This window comes from Bufo bufo, chromosome 5 (genome assembly GCF_905171765.1).
Source record: "Bufo bufo chromosome 5, aBufBuf1.1, whole genome shotgun sequence".
NCBI classification, from domain to species: Eukaryota; Metazoa; Chordata; class Amphibia; order Anura; family Bufonidae; genus Bufo; species Bufo bufo.
The window spans coordinates 270,409,466-270,425,383 of record NC_053393.1 but is presented as its reverse complement, the minus strand read 5'-3'; positions in this window follow the sequence as shown (position 1 = coordinate 270,425,383).

Below are 15,918 nucleotides of genomic sequence, written 5' to 3'. Positions count from 1 at the left end.
TATTAGGACCTGAAAACTGGACAAACAGATTTTTATCTACTCTCTCAATGATTGGTAGCTTCCAGGTACTTTAAGACCGCTCTCCGGACATCTAGTGTGTGGTAGGTGATTTCCTGATCATTTTTCGAATTGTCACAAAACGAAGGAAGAACACTGTCCTGGGATCTATGGAAGGTCGAAACTACCTTGGGAAGGAATGCCGGATCTAATCTGAAAACTAACTTGTCCGGAAATACTGAAAGGAACGGTTCTTGGATGGACAAGGCCTGTAGCTCACAGACCCTTCTGGCAGATGTTATTGCCACCAAAAAAATAGTTTTTAACGGTAAGCCATTTGATGTGGGTAGAGTCCAAAGGTTCAAACTGATCAGAGGTTAGAACCCCTAGTACCGTATTGAGATTCCATGGTGCCACCATGTTTTTAATCGTAGGTCTGATCCTATCTGCTGCCTTAAGGAATCTAGATATCCAGGGATGTTCTGTTAGCTTGGTAATTTAAAGTGCTCCTAGAGCCGATACCTGGACCCTAAGGGTATTAGGGGATAGACCTAAATCTAGCCCTTCCTGAAGGAAATCAAGGATTAGCGGGATATTGGCCCTGAACTGGTTGAAGGAGGTTCCCGACCAATCTGCTAATTTTTCCCATATTTTTAGATACTTGTTATTGGTACTTTGTTTCCTGCTAAGGAGTAAAGTGTTCACTACTTTTTTTTAGACAAACCTAACTTTAATAAGTTGGATTCTTCAGAATCCAGGCTGTTAACTTTAGTATTTTTAGGTCTGGGTGAGTAATGGGTCCCTGGCTTAGAAGGTCCGGCCTCAGAGGTAGAAGGAGAGGGGCTTCTATGCTGAGGGATTTTAAGAGAGAAAACCAACTTCTCTTGGGCCAGAAGGGGGTTATCAGGATTAGCGTACAATTTTCTTTCAAGAACTTTTGCAGCACTTTGGGGATGAGTGGAAACGGAGGAAACGCGTAAACTAAGTTTGTTGACCAATTCTGGTTGAAGGCGTCCACTGCCAGAGGATGATCCCTGGGGTTGAGGGAGAAGAACTGGTTTAGCTGATGATTTCTCCTGGATGCAAACAGGTCTACTGTCGGCCTGCCCCATTTCTTCGTGATCAGATGGAAGGTTTCCGATGCTAACATCCATTCTCCCGGGTCTAGCCTGTGCCGGCTCAGGTAATCGGCCTGAATGTTCAAAGCTCCTTTCAGATGAACCGCTGATAGAGACTGTACGTTCTCTTCTGCCAGGAGAAGATTTTGTTTGCCAGGCTCTGTAGTGGGCGATGCCTTGTGCCTCCCTGGTGTTGGATGAAGGCCACAGCTGTAGCGTTGTCCGAGTAGATTAGGACATGACGACCCGCTGACAACCGACTCGTGTGTTTCAGTGCTTTCCACACTGCCCTTAGCTCTTTGAAATTTGAGGATTGTTGCTTCACGTAACTCTTCCATGTTCCCTGTAGGAATTTCCCTGGACAACCGCTCCCCAACCGTGGAGGCTGGCATCTGTTGTGATTACTAGAGGGAGATCTTGTGCCCAGAATATCCCATTCTTTAGGTTGGTTTTGATGAGCCACCAATTTAGTGACTTCTTCATGTTTGAATCTAGGAATATTTGTCTCTCTAGGGTCAATTGCGATCTGTTCCACTTGTCTAAAATGAATTTTTGGAGTGGCCTTAGATGGAACTGTGCCCAGGCTACTGCTGGGATGCATGCTGAAAGACTCCCTAACACTTTCATGGCCTGTCGTATGGAACAGAATTTCTCCTTTTTGAATTTCCTTAAGGTTGTTTGAAGTTTTACTATCTTTTGAGGTGGAAGAAAGGATCTTTGGGAAACTGTGTCTAGAGTTATACCCAAAAATATCTTCAGTTTGGTTGGGATTAAATCTGATTTTTCCCAATTGATGAGCCAACCTAGGCTCTGTAGATGGTCCAGGACCAACCTGAGATGATTTCCAGGGTCTCTATGTTGTCTGCCACTACCAGTAGGTCGTCCAGATAGGGGATCACACAGATGGCCTTTTCTCTCAAGATCGCCAAGGCTTCAGCCATTATCTTTGTAAAAACCCTTGGGGCAGAAGAGATCCCGAAGGGGAGACACCTGAACTGAAAGTGCTGGATGATTCCCTCCAACTCTATCGCAAACCTTAGGAATTTCCTTTATGACCTGTGAATTGGGACATGATAATAGGCATTCCTTAAATCTATTGTGGCCATCACTGCATCCTTCTTTATAAGTTTCACTGCCGACTTCAGAGTTTCCATTTAGAATTTTTGGTATCTCACATATTTGTTTAGGTATTTCAAATTTATTATCACTCTGGATTTCCCGCTTCTTTTCCTTATGACGAAGAGACGGGAATAGAATCCCAGCCCTGTCAGATTTTTTGGGACGGGTTCTATCGCGGCCAAGCTTAACAAGTTCTTTATGTCGTTTTTTAAGGTAGCAACTTGAGATGGGGGAAGGGTAGTGACCACATATTTCTGTGTAGGGGGAGAGAGTAGATCTATTAAATAACCCTCTTCTATAATATTTAAAATCCATGAGCTGTTTGTTACGTGCTCCCAAGATTCTAGGAAGGAGCTGAGTCTTCCCCCCACTGGTATGGCGTCATTGTTTGCTGTTGGATGTGGAGGCTTCAGCACGATTCGGGTTGAAGAGGAAATTTCTCCCCCCTGCCTCCCTTCGCATAGCTCCACCTCCCGGCCTTTCCTTTTATCTTTTTTATTTCAGGCTGAAAAAAATCACGAAAGGGCTGCCTTTTTTGTTTATATCTCTCCTCTGGGAAACCCCTTTTTTTATTTGTCGCATTTTCTAGGATTTTATCTAAATCTTCCCCAAAAACGTACTGACCGTGGAAGGGGAGTGCGATTAATTTATTTTTAGACGTGATATCTCCCGACCACGCTTTAAGCCATAGTGCCCGTCTCGCTGTATTGGAGAGAACAGCTGTTCGGGCGGACAGTTTGACTGATTCTGCTGCTGCGTCTGCTTGAAAGGAGGTTGCCATCTTTAATAAAGGCAAGCTCTCTAAAATTTGATCACGCGGAGTCTTATTGACTAGATGTATCTCCAGCTGCTCTAGCCATAAGTTTTAGCGTTCTGGCTACACACGTAGAGGCAACGCTCGGTTTGAGAAGGGCCGTCGTGGTCTCCCAGGTCTTTCTTAAGAGACTCTCCGCTTTCTTGTCTAGAGGATCTTTTAACTGTGCTGAGTCCTCGAAAGGTAGAGCCGTATGTCTCGCCACTTTAGCCACTGGTGCGTCTACTTTCGGTATGGTCTCCCAGTCAGTCAGTGGCTAAACGGGTAGCGTCTCTTAATTCCCCTTGGAATAAAGGATCCCTTGTCCGGTTTCTCCCACTCTGATCGAATTAATTTCTGGACACTATCTGGTACTGGGAAAACTGCTTTCTTCCTTTCTCCTAGTCCCCCAAAAATTTCTTGTTGGGTAGATTTTGGAGTCTTTGGCATCTCCATTTGAATGGTAGCCCTGATGGCCCTGATAAGTTAGTCAATGTCTTCTGGATTAAACAGGAAACGCTTGTATTCCCCCTCTTCATCAGAAGATGCGGGGTGTTTTTGAACTGACTCAGAGTCTGAGACCGCCAGCCCCTCAGAGTCTGAATCCAGGATTAGTGATTTATTGCTATGGGAGTCCTGAGGAGTAGTAACTTTTGGGGGAGTAGGTTCCTTGGCGGTTAAGGCCAGCTGAACCTCTTCCTTAACTACTTTCCTAATATCTTCAATTAGGCTGGAAGATTCGGACTTGACGACACTGGATGTACATTCTTTACACAGGGGCTTAGATCCAGTGTTAGACAATCGTTTGCAGCAGATACCACATTTTCTAGTTTTTTTTGTGGTAGAAGCCGAATCCTTTTCTCCCTGAAAGGGTAAGGGAGGAAAGGATGAGCAGACTGAACCATCAATACAGAGCATGTGCCTGAGAGTAGGCTACTCACGGTCCCAGGGTTTGATGCAGGCTCGGTTCCAGAGCCCAGCGTGAGGGCGGTGCTCATTCTGACTCCCGACCGCTCCAGAGATGCTCCACAATACACATGAGCCGCGCTATGCAGGGCGCCATTGCACAGGTCCTGTGAGGTTTTATAGTGTCCTCTAGCCTCCAGGACCTGTGGCGCATGTGGATGACGTCAGTGCGCTTGCTCCGCCCCCGGCGTCTGACGTCACCCGCCTGCCGGCCGAAAGGGGCACATCTCAGTGCCGATCCGCCGCTTTCCTCTTTCCCCCTGCATTAAGCCCTCCGGGGCCGCCGCAGAGGGAATCTTCGCAGGGGGCAAACTGCTTATGCGCCCGAGCCCAGGCCTAACTGGACGGAGGAGGGAGAGCTGCGTTGCAGATCCGACCTCGGCCTGAAGAGCAAGAAATCCAGGTGAGCCCGATTCGAGCTCCATGCACCTCTCCTGCTTCCTATCCTGATGGGACAAGAAAAACACTGGTGATGAAGGGAGGGGGTGGGGTTTTTAACCTCTTTGTGTTTTTCCTGTCCAATCAGAAGGAAGTCGATCTCAGGACTTGGTGTCATGGAGACGACTGGGGAAAGGTGACTGGTGTGCAAAGCTGAGGGAGCGTGCCTGACAGAGCCCAGCCGGCGAATAAAGACAGAGGGGCGATAGTCATAAGAGTGGGACGTTCATGGTAGAAACTTTTGCCGGCTTAGGGCGCCGTGGCCTGTGCAAACTTACGATTTTTCAAGCGTCCTCCAGCGCGGCTGCCGCTAATGAACGCTGCGTGGACCAGGGATGAACACGCCCTCCTGCACTGCGAGACGTGCGTGCGGCTGGGGAGAGCGTGCCGACGTATTTGAAGGCCCTTCGCCCCCTCCCACAAATACAGGCTGAGAAGTTTAAAGAAACTGTTTGTAAAACAAAACTTCAGTATTTATTCACACAGGAGAAAAAACTAAGCAACATTGACAGTCTTAGTGTTTGTTCACACAAAGGAAAGTCCAAAGCACAAAAACAGTCACCTTGTTAGCAGGTTCTTTCAGCGTCCACAACAGGCTTTAGTGGGCCTGTTTCCCTGCATGCAGCTCTCAGCCCTTTAGTACGGCACCATGCCTCAGATCCCAAAACAGAGACTCTGATTCTGAGCCCAGCTGCCTATTTAAAGGACAGTCAGGTGCTGACAAAAAACCCGGACCAGCACTTAAACTCCGGTCCAGTATTTGATCTCACCTGGCTGGAAATCAGCCCAGCTGCCCATGTTGGGAGGAAAATACCTGCCTTCCCAAACAAAACCCCTTGCTATGTCACAATATATATATATATGTATATACAGTGCTGCCCATAATTATTCATACCCCTGAGAAATTTTGACTTAACCCCTTAGGGACGCATGACGTACCGGTACGGCATGTTTCCCGAGTCCTTAAGGACCCATGACGTACCGGTACGTCATGAGTTTAAAATGAGATTGCGGCGCTGCGGGTGTTAATTCGAACAGGATGCCGGCTGAAATCATTCAGCCGGCATCCTGTCACATGTGACCCCCCCCATATCGGCGATTGCAGCAAACCGCAGGTCAATTCAGACCTGCTGTTTGCTGCGCTTTCTGCCGATTCTGATCCCCGCGGACCCTGACCGCGGGGATCAAACTTTAAAATGCCCCATATAAAGTTTTTTCACCCCCCCTGCACCCCTGAATGATATTATGGCGGCGGGATATTATGGCCTCCTCTTGAATAATCGTTGGTGTACAGTGGTTATACCAGAGTGTCAGCACATTGCTGACACTCTGGTATAAACGGCTGACATCTGTGATGCGATGTCAGCCGTTTAACCCTTTCCATACCGCGGTCCGTACGGACCGCTGTATGGAAAAAGTTAACATTAAGATGGGGCTCCCTCCCTCTCCCATCGGGGCTACACCAACCAACAAGAAAAAAACTGAGATTAAACGGGTATATCATCAAAAATAAATCCTTTATTGAATAAATGACACATAAACGAGACATGAGACAACAGATAAAAAATGGCTACATCTGAGGAGGCATGTTAACACAAATGAGACATGGGGAGGGTGGGTTTTGGAGTATGCAATGTACAAAAGGCGGTAGAAAAAAGGAGTGCAGTACCTCACTGATTTCTGTATGTATAACTGTAACCACAGATATGAAAATGCTAAATGAATATATGAATTTTTGCAATCTTTGCTATTTTATTGAAAAGGAAAAACAAAGTATTCAGACCCTTTACTCAGTACTTAGTGGATGCACCTCCAGCAATTACAGTCTCCAGTCTTCTTGGGTATGAATCCACAAGGTACATATGCACAACTGGATTAAGGGTCCATTCACACGTCCGCAAATGGGTCCGCATCTGTTCCGCAATTTTGCGGAACGGGTGCGGACCCATTCATTTTCTATGGGGACGGAATGGATGCAGACAGCACACAGTGTGCTGTCCGCATCCACGGAGCGCGTCCCCGATCTTCGGGTCCGCAGCTCCGCAAAAGATAGAACATGTCCTATTCTTGTCTACAGCTGCGGACAAGAATAGGCGTTTCTATAGGGGTGACGGGCGGGTGTGTTGCTGATCCGCAACATGGACGTGTGAATGGAGCCTTAGGGATTTTCTGCCATTCTTCTCTGCAAATCCTCTCAAGCTTTATCAGTTTGGATGGGGGTCAGTGATCAGCCATTTTCAGGCCTCTCCAGAGATATTCTATTGGGTTCAAGTCAGGTTTTCATTAAGAATATCTCTGTACTTTGCTCCACTCAGTTTTCCCTCAACTCTGACCAGTCTCCCTGTCCCAGCCACTGAAAAATTCCCCCCACATAATGATGATGCCACCACCACTATGCTTCACTGTAGGGATGGAATTGAGCAGTGCCTTGGTTTTTTCCAGATTTGCCGTTTAAAAGTGTTATCCAAGACCTATAATGCCCCCACCCCACATGCCACAGCCCCTCACAGAGGTTGTACTTACCTTACTTCACGACACCCGAGTCGCTTCTGATGCCAGCACGAACGCTTCTGCATTTTCCAGTGGCGCAGATAAGGGGCGGCAACCAATAGCAGGCCGCAATGGGAACGAGCCTCCTGTAATGCTCTTGGATAACCCCTTTAAAATTGAGGCCAGAAAGTTAAAGAGAACCTGTCATCAACTTTATGCTGACCTCACTGAGGGCAGCTTAAAATAGTGACAAAAATGCTGATTTCAGCGGTGTGTCACTCATGAACTAAAAGTAAGCAGTTTCTGAGAACCAGCATCATAATCTTTGCAGCCCAGGCCTTGAAAAGGGTCAAATCTACCTGAGAAGAGTCAGAGTTATTCATAATCTCCTGCTCTCCCTGCCCATCTGCTGATTACTGGCAGTTTTCTCCTAGAGGGAAAGGGAGACAACTAGGTAAAAGACTGTCAGTCATCAGCAGATGGGCAGGGAGAGAAAGAATTAATGAATAACCATAACTCTTCTCAGGTGGCCGTGACTCTTTTCCAGGCCCAGTCTGCAATGTTTGTGATGTTGGTTCTCGGCAAGCACTTACTTTTAACTTTTAAATGACAGACCGCTGAAATCAACTCGCCTGTCTCTACTTTATGCTGCCGTTAGTATGGACAGCATCAAGTTGATGACAGGTTCCCTTTAAGTCTTGGTTTCATCAGAATCTTGTTTCTCACAGTTTGAGAGTAATTTAGGTGTTTTTTTTTGCAGACTTCAGGCAGACTTTCATGTGTCTTTTACTGAAAGTCTTCTTTCTTGCCACTGTGCCATAAAGCCCACATTGGTGGAGTGCTGCAGTGCTGGTTGACATTCTGGAAGTTTCTCACATATTCACACAGGTTCTTTGGAGCTTAGCCAGAGTGACCATTGTGTTTTTGGTCATCTTTGTTACCAAGGCCTTTCCCCCCCAATTACTTATAGCTGGTTCCCCCACCAAAACTAAGCAGAGTCCTATTCGTTCCAAGTTTCTTACATTTAAGAATTATGGAGGCCACTGTGCTGTAGGGAACTTTCAGTGCAGAAGAAATGTGTGCTTCCACATAACCCTGTCTCTGAGGTCTACAGGCAGTTCTTTCCTCCTCCTGGGTTAGTTTTTGCTCTGATATGCATTTTCAGCTGTGAGACCTTACATAGACATGGCCGTATCCTTCTAGATAATGTCCAGTCAACTGAATTTACCACAATGGACTCCAGTTAATGTGTACAAACATCTCAAAAATGATCAAGAGAAATGGGAGGACCCCATATAAGGCTGAAGCTATCGACTATTTTTGTAATCGAGTATTCTATCGATTAATCCAACGATTAATCGAGTACTCTAATAACAAAAAACTAATTAAAAGAACGTTCTTCTTTATAAAAACTCATCAGCCCCCCCCCCCGTGCCAGCAGCTGCCCCCTCAGTGCCATCAGCTTCCCCACTAGTGCCATCAGCTGACCCCCCCCTGACGTCACACAGCTTCGGGTCATAGCGCACGTAAGCGTGGACTATGACCTGACGATGTGTCAGGATACAGTACAGTGCAGCGTGGTGCAGGCCGGCCGGCGACCACGGAGCTGTGAGTAATAGCAAGAGCTTCACTAACGCTCAGTGGTCACATGACACAAACGAATCCTCAACGAATCCTCAAATTTAACTCCAGAGCTAAATTTCAAATGTCATAGCAAAAGTCTACACAACCCTGTTAAAATGTCAGGTTTCTGTGATGTAAAAAAATGAGACAAAGATAAATCATTTCATCTTTAATTTGACCTATAAACTGTACAACTCAATTGAAAAACAAACTGAAATCTTTTAGGTAGAGGGACGGAAAAATATAAAAATAAAATAATATGGTTGCATAAGTGTGCACACCCTTAAACTAACACTTTGTTGAAGCACCTTTTGATTTTATTACAGCACTCAGTCTTTTTGGGTATGAGTCTATCAGCATGGTACATTTTTACTTGCCCACTCTTCTTTGCAAAAACACTCCAAATCTGTCAGATTGCGAGGGCATCTCCTGTGCACAGCCCTCTTCAGATCACCCCACAGATTTTCAATCGGATTCAGGTCTGGATTCTGGCTGGGCCATTCCAAAACTTTAATCTTCTTCTGGTGAAGCCATTACTTTGTTGTTTTGGATGTATGCTTTGGGTCGTTGTCATGCTGAAAGATGAAGTTCCTTTTCATGTTCAGCTTTCTAGCAGAAGCCTGAAGGTTTTGTGCCAATATTGACTGGTATTTGGAACTGTTCATAATTACCTCTAGCTTAACTAAGGCCCCAGTTCCAGCTGAAGAAAAACAGCCCCAAAGCATGATGCTGCCATCATCAAGCTTCACTGTGGGTATGGTGTTCTTTTGGAGATGTGCAGTGTTGTTTTTGCGCCAAACATATCAGCCAGTACTTGCCAGATATTCCTGCAGCTCCTTTAATGTTGCTGTAGGCCTCTTGGTAGCCTCCCAGACCAGTTTTCTTCTCGTCTTTTCATCAATTTTGGAGGGAGGGACGTCCAGTTCTTGGTAATGTCACTGTTGTGACATATTTTCTCCACTTGATGATAACTGTCTTCACTGTGTTCCATGGTATATCTAATGCCTTGGAAAAAAAATTGTACCCTTCTCCTGACTGATACCTTTTAAGGCTACATGCACACGACCGTATGTGTTTTGCCGTCCGCAAATTGCGGATCCGCAAAAAAAATGGATGACGTTCCGTATGGCATCCGTTTTTTTTTGCGGATCCATTGTAATAATGCCTATCCTTGTCCGCAAACTAGAAAAAAATAGGACATGCACTATTTTATTTGCGGAGCAATGGAACGGACATACTGATGCGTGCACACACGTTTTTTTGTGGACCCATTGAAATGAATGGGTCCGCATCCTATCTGCAAAAAAAACAGAACGGACACGGAAACAAAATACGGTCGTGTGCATGAGGCCTAACAATGAGATCCTGATGCTTTGGAAGCTCTCTGTGGACCATGGCTTTTGCTGTGGGATGCAACTAAGAAAATTTCAGGAAAGACCAACTAGAGCAGCTGAACTTTATTTGGGGTTAATTAGAGGCACTTTAAATGATGGCAGGTGTATGCTGACTCCTATTTAACATGATTTTGAATGTGATTGCTTCATTCTGAACACAGCTACATCCCCAGTTACAATACCCTATATGTGCCCCAATCAAAGAATCCTGTACTAATTAAAGTAGTTACCAGTATAAGGCTACTTTCACACTACTTTCACACTGCACAGACGGATCCGCTCCTATAATGCAAACAATGGTATCCGTTCAGAACGGATCCGTCTGCATTATATTTTCACAAAAAAATCTAAGTGTGAAAGTTAGTCAGACGGATCCGTCCAGACTTTGCATTGAAAGTCAATGGGGGACGGATCCATTTGAAAATTGCACCATATTGTGTCAACTTCAAACGGATCCGTCATCATTGAGTTACATTGTAAATCTGGACGGATCCGTTTGGCTCCGCATGGCCAGGCGGACACCAAAACGCTGCAAGCTGCGTTCGGGTGTCCGCCTGCTGAGCGGAACGGAGGCCAAGCGGAGCCAGACTGAGGCATTCTGAGCGGATCCGTATCCACTCAGAATGCATTGGGGCTGGACGGATGCGTTCGGGGCCGCTTGTGAGAGTCTTCAAACGGAGCTCACAAGTGGAACCCCGAACGCAAGTGTGAAAGTAGCCTAAGCCTATGGCACACACCATAACAAAAACCTGCAAATAATTGCCAGACCGCTTATAAACAAATATCGCTTTATTACATGATTACATATGACTTACAGACATGATTAAATACATAGATGCAGGGAAAAGAAGGCGGCATCAACTGGAGGACAAACACAGCGGATAACACGTTCACAAATTGCCCATCAATATAAACATGTTTCTTATCTCATAAGGGAAACAGGTTCTTGGCAATAACCAAAGACAATTACCTCTCCCAACTGGTTCAGGACCCGACTAGAGGGACGGCCATACTGGACTTAGTATTAACCAACAGGCCTGACAGAACAACAGACGTGCAGGTTGGTGGACACCTGGGAAATAGTGACCATAAAGTAATAACCTTCCAATTATCATTCAAAAGAGCGTTTCTACAGGGAGGAACAAAAATACCAAACTTCAAAAAAGCTAAATTTAGCCAACTAAGAGAGGCCATAGGCCTAACTAACTGGGACAAAGTCCTCAAAAATAAAAATACAGCCACAAAATGGGATATCTTTAAAAACATCCTAAAATCTCATTGTGAGAGGTACATACCTTATGGGGATAAAAGGTTAAGGAACAAAAAGAAACCAATGTGGATAAATAGAACTGTAAAGAAAGCAATAAATGACAAAAAGAAAGCATATAAATCACTAACAGGAGGGTAGCACGGAAGCACTGAAAAACTATAAGGAAAAAAATAGAACATGTAAAAAATAAATAAAAGCGGCCAAACTAGAGACCGAGAGATTAATTGCCAAAGAGAGTAAAACTAACCCTAAAATGTTCTTCAATTATATAAATGTTAAAAAGTATAAATCTGAAGGTGTCGGCCCTTTAAAGAGTAATGAGGGGGGAGTCGCAGAGAGCGACGAGGAGAAAGCAAAACTGTTAAATATTTTTTTCTCCAATGTATTCACTGAGGAAAATAAACTGTCAGATGACATGCAGAATGTTAAAATAAATTCCCCATTAAAAGTGTCCTGTCTGACTCAGGAAGAAGTACATCAGCGACTTAAAAAGATTAAAATAGACAAATCGCCAGGACCGGATGGCATACACCCCCGTACCCTTAAGGGAATTCAGTAATGTCATAGCCAGACCCTTATTTCTGATATTTGCGGACTCTATACTGACAGTGAATGTTCCACAGGATTGGCGCATGGCAAATGTGGTGCCAATATTCAAAAAGGGTCTAAAAACAGAGCCTGGAAACTATAGGCCGGTAAGTTTAACATCTGTTGTGGGTAAACTGTTTGAAGGTTTTCTGAGAGATACTATCTTAGAGCATCTCAACGGAAATAAGCAAATAACGCCATATCAGCATGGCTTCGTGAGGGATCGGTCATGCCAAACTAATTTAATCAGTTTCTATGACGAGGTAAGTTCTAGACTTGACAGTGGCGAATCAATGGATGTCGTATATCTGGACTTCTCCAAAGCATTTGACACTGTACCACAGAAAAGGTTAGTATATAAAATGAGAATGCTTGGACTGGGAGAAAATGTCTGTATGTGGGTAAGTAACTGGCTCAATGATAGAAAACAGAGGGTTATTATTAACGGTACACACTCAGATTGGGTCACTGTCACTAGTGGGGTACCTCAGGGGTCAATATTGGGCCCTATTCTTTTCAATATATTTATTAATAATCTCGTAGAAGGCTTGCATAGTAAAGTATAAATTTTCGCAGATGACACTAAACTGTGTAAAGTAATTTACACTGAAGAGGACAGTATACTACTACAGAGGTATCTGCATAGATTGGAGGCTTGGGCAGATAAGTGGCAGATGAGGTTTAACACTGACAAATGTAAAGTTATGCACATGGGAAGGAATAATGCAAGTCACCCGTACATACTAAACGGTAAAACACTCGGTAACACTGACATGGAAAAGGATCTAGGAATCTTAATAAACAGCAAACTAAGCTGCAAAAACCAGTGTCAGGCAGCTGCTGCCAAGGCCAATAAGATAATGGGTTGCATCAGAAGGGGCATAGATGCCAGTGATAAGAACATAGTCCTACCACTTTACAAATCGCTAGTCAGACCACACATGGAGTACTGTGTACAGTTCTGGGCTCCTGTGAACAAGGCAGACATAGCAGAGCTGGAGAAGGTGCAGAGGAGGGCAACTAAAGTAATAACTGGAATGGGGCAACTACAGTGCCCTGAAAGATTATTAAAATTAGGTTTATTCACTTTAGAAAAAAGACGACTGAGGGGAGATCTAATTAATATGTATAAATATATCAGGGGTCAGTACAGAGATCTATCCCATCAGCTATTTATCCCCAGGACTGTGACTGTGACGAGGGGACATCCTCTGCGTCTGGAGGAAAGAAGGTTTGTACACAAACATAGAAAAGGATTCTTTACGGTAAGAGCAGTGAGACTATGGAACTCTCTGCCTGAGGAGGTGGTGATGGTGAGTACAATAAAGGAATTCAAGAGGGGCCTGGATATATTTCTGGAGCGTAATAATATTACAGGCTATAGCTACTAGAGAGGGGTCGTTGATCCAGGGAGTTATTCTGATTGCCTGATTGGAGTCGGGAAGGAATTTTTTATTCCCCTAAAGTGGGGAAAATTGGCTTCTAACTCACAGTTTTTTTTTTTGCCTTCCTCTGGATCAACTTGCAGGATAACAGGTCGAACTGGATGGACAAATGTCTTTTTTCTGCCTTATGTACTATGTTACTATGTTACTATTAAAGTGCAAAACCAAATTTATGTACAATCAAAAGTACATAGAACGTTTACCCATGCTGTGTCTCCTCCAGGATGGCGCCAACCCCGACACGTGTTTTGGCGGACCTTTGTCCGCCAGTTATAAGAGGGTGTGCACACTTATGCAACCATATTATTTTAGTTTTTTTGATTTTCTTCCCTCTACCTAAAAGATTTCAGTTTGTTTTTCAATTAAGTGGTACACAGTTTATAGTTCACATTAAAGGTGGAAGAAGTTCTGAAATGATTTATCTTTTTATACAGCACAGAAACCTGACATTTTAACAGGGGTGTGTAGACTTTTTATATCCACTGTATGGGTATTTCTGTAAACTGCACAATCAGAGTAATGCATATTGAGGTTTATTTTGCTGTTAACCCTTGCTGTGTTGCAAGAAAAAAATTGATTAATATAAAAAAAAAATCTACCAAAAAAAATTACATTTACACACCACTCAATCCAGTTTTCAAATGTGGGCGTAAAAGTGGGTGTGGTTAGCTATTTTAATGAATTTCACACCAGATTTATCATTGAGACTTTTTTTCAATGTTGCAAAAAAGTCACAGTCTCATTCCAGTAGGAGGATGGAGTAGGAAAACTAGAGTTACTTTCCCAGACAAAAGTGTTAGGTTTAGGTCTCATGCACACAAACGTATCCTGTGTCCGTTCTGTTTTTTTTTTTTTTTTACGGCCATATGTGAAACCATTCAGTTTAGTGGGGCTGCAAAAATCCCGGAAATTACTTTGTGTGCATTCCTTTTCCGTATGTCCGTTCCGCCAAAAAATAGAACATGCCCTTATATTGTCTGCATTATATATTATTTGTGGACCGCAAAATACATACAGTTGTGTGCATGAGCCCTTAAGGATAAGACAAATTTATCAACTAAAAATGACATTTGATAAATGTGGCATAAAGTATGCCAAGGCAGTCTCAAGCAAAACTAAATTCCCCCATGATGTGCAGTATATTTGTCATACGAACATACCGTATATGAAGTTGAAAATGGCTTAGCTAACAGAAAGATATTATTTAGTTACAGATGTGTAATTCTAAATGTATGCTTTGGTCAGAGAGTGAGCAAAGGAGCTAACGGAACGACAGCTGTACGACAACATAACAAGGTTTAAATATTCAAACCAATAAAAACTAATGTAGGAAAAGCATGAGGGTACTTATACGGGTCTTCTCATCGCTAACAATTTTAAAGGGGTTTTCCCATCTGAAACAATAGGATATGCCCCATTGTCTAATTGGTATGGGTCCCACCTATAGGACCCGCACCTACACCAAGAACGGAGTCCCAAAAGTTGTGGAGGGCACACTGTGCATACGCAGCCGCCGTCCATTCATTTCTATGGGGCTGCTGAAAATAGCCAAGCGCTGACTCAGCTTTTTCTGTCGACCCTATAGAAGTGAATAGGAGCAGTGGCCGCACAAGCTTAGTGCCCACCTATTCACTGCTATGGGGAGAGGCACCACCTTCCCTGCTCTGTTCTCTGTGTAGGTGCGGGTCCCAGAGATGGGACACGCACCTATCAGACAATGGGGGCATATCCTAGCGATATGCCTCCATTTTCTCAGATGGAAATACCCCTTTAATATGAGAACTGTCACAGCGGACAGCTGATCGCGGTGTCTGATTTTGCTAGGGAAGCTGTTGGTGGTTCTTAGTTCTCATGCTGGGCGTACACTAAAGCCTTGTGCACATGATAAAATGAATTACTATATGGCACGCCATATGAATGCTCTTGTGAAGACCTGTATGGTAATATATTTTTGACTATATTTTTCTGTATGGTGTTTTTTACAAGTAGTCCTTGAATTCCAGTGTTTTTCTTGTGCTTCAGAACCAGACATCTCTTGTCTGTAAAGAGGTTCTTACACAGCTTTGTGGACAGAATGTGATTTTTCAGTATCCTTTCTTTTCTGTGGGGAAATTGGCACTCGTGCAGCATAATATTTATCAGCATACACATATGTTGGAACCATAAACCTCTATACAAATGTTAGCAATGTAGGAAGTTTTGTCAATTTCTCACATAGTTGCTTGCATATGTTTTTTTAAATTGGAAATAATTGTTAGTGGCCACCATTTTCTCACAATTTTTAGGAGCAGTTTGCCTCATCTTGAATATCGACCAATTTGCTATTGAAGTTGTAAGTTAAAGGGTTTGTCCGGGTTCAGAGCTGAACCCGGACATCCCTCCATTTTCACCCCGGCAGCCCCCCTGACATGAGCATCGGAGCAGTTCATGCTCCGATGCTCTCCTTTGCCCTGCGCTAAATTGTGCAGGGCAAAGGCATTTTTAGAAAATCCGGTGACGTACCGGGGCTCTCCATGGGGCTGCCAGGAACCCCGGTGACGTCACCGGCACTGATGGGCGGGATTAAGCTCTGCCCTAGCCAGTAAAAACGGCTAGGGCAGAGCTAAAGCCCGCCCCTCAGAGCCGGTGACGTCACCGAACACACTGCCGGGCGGAAGTTACCGCCCAGCAGTGGGTT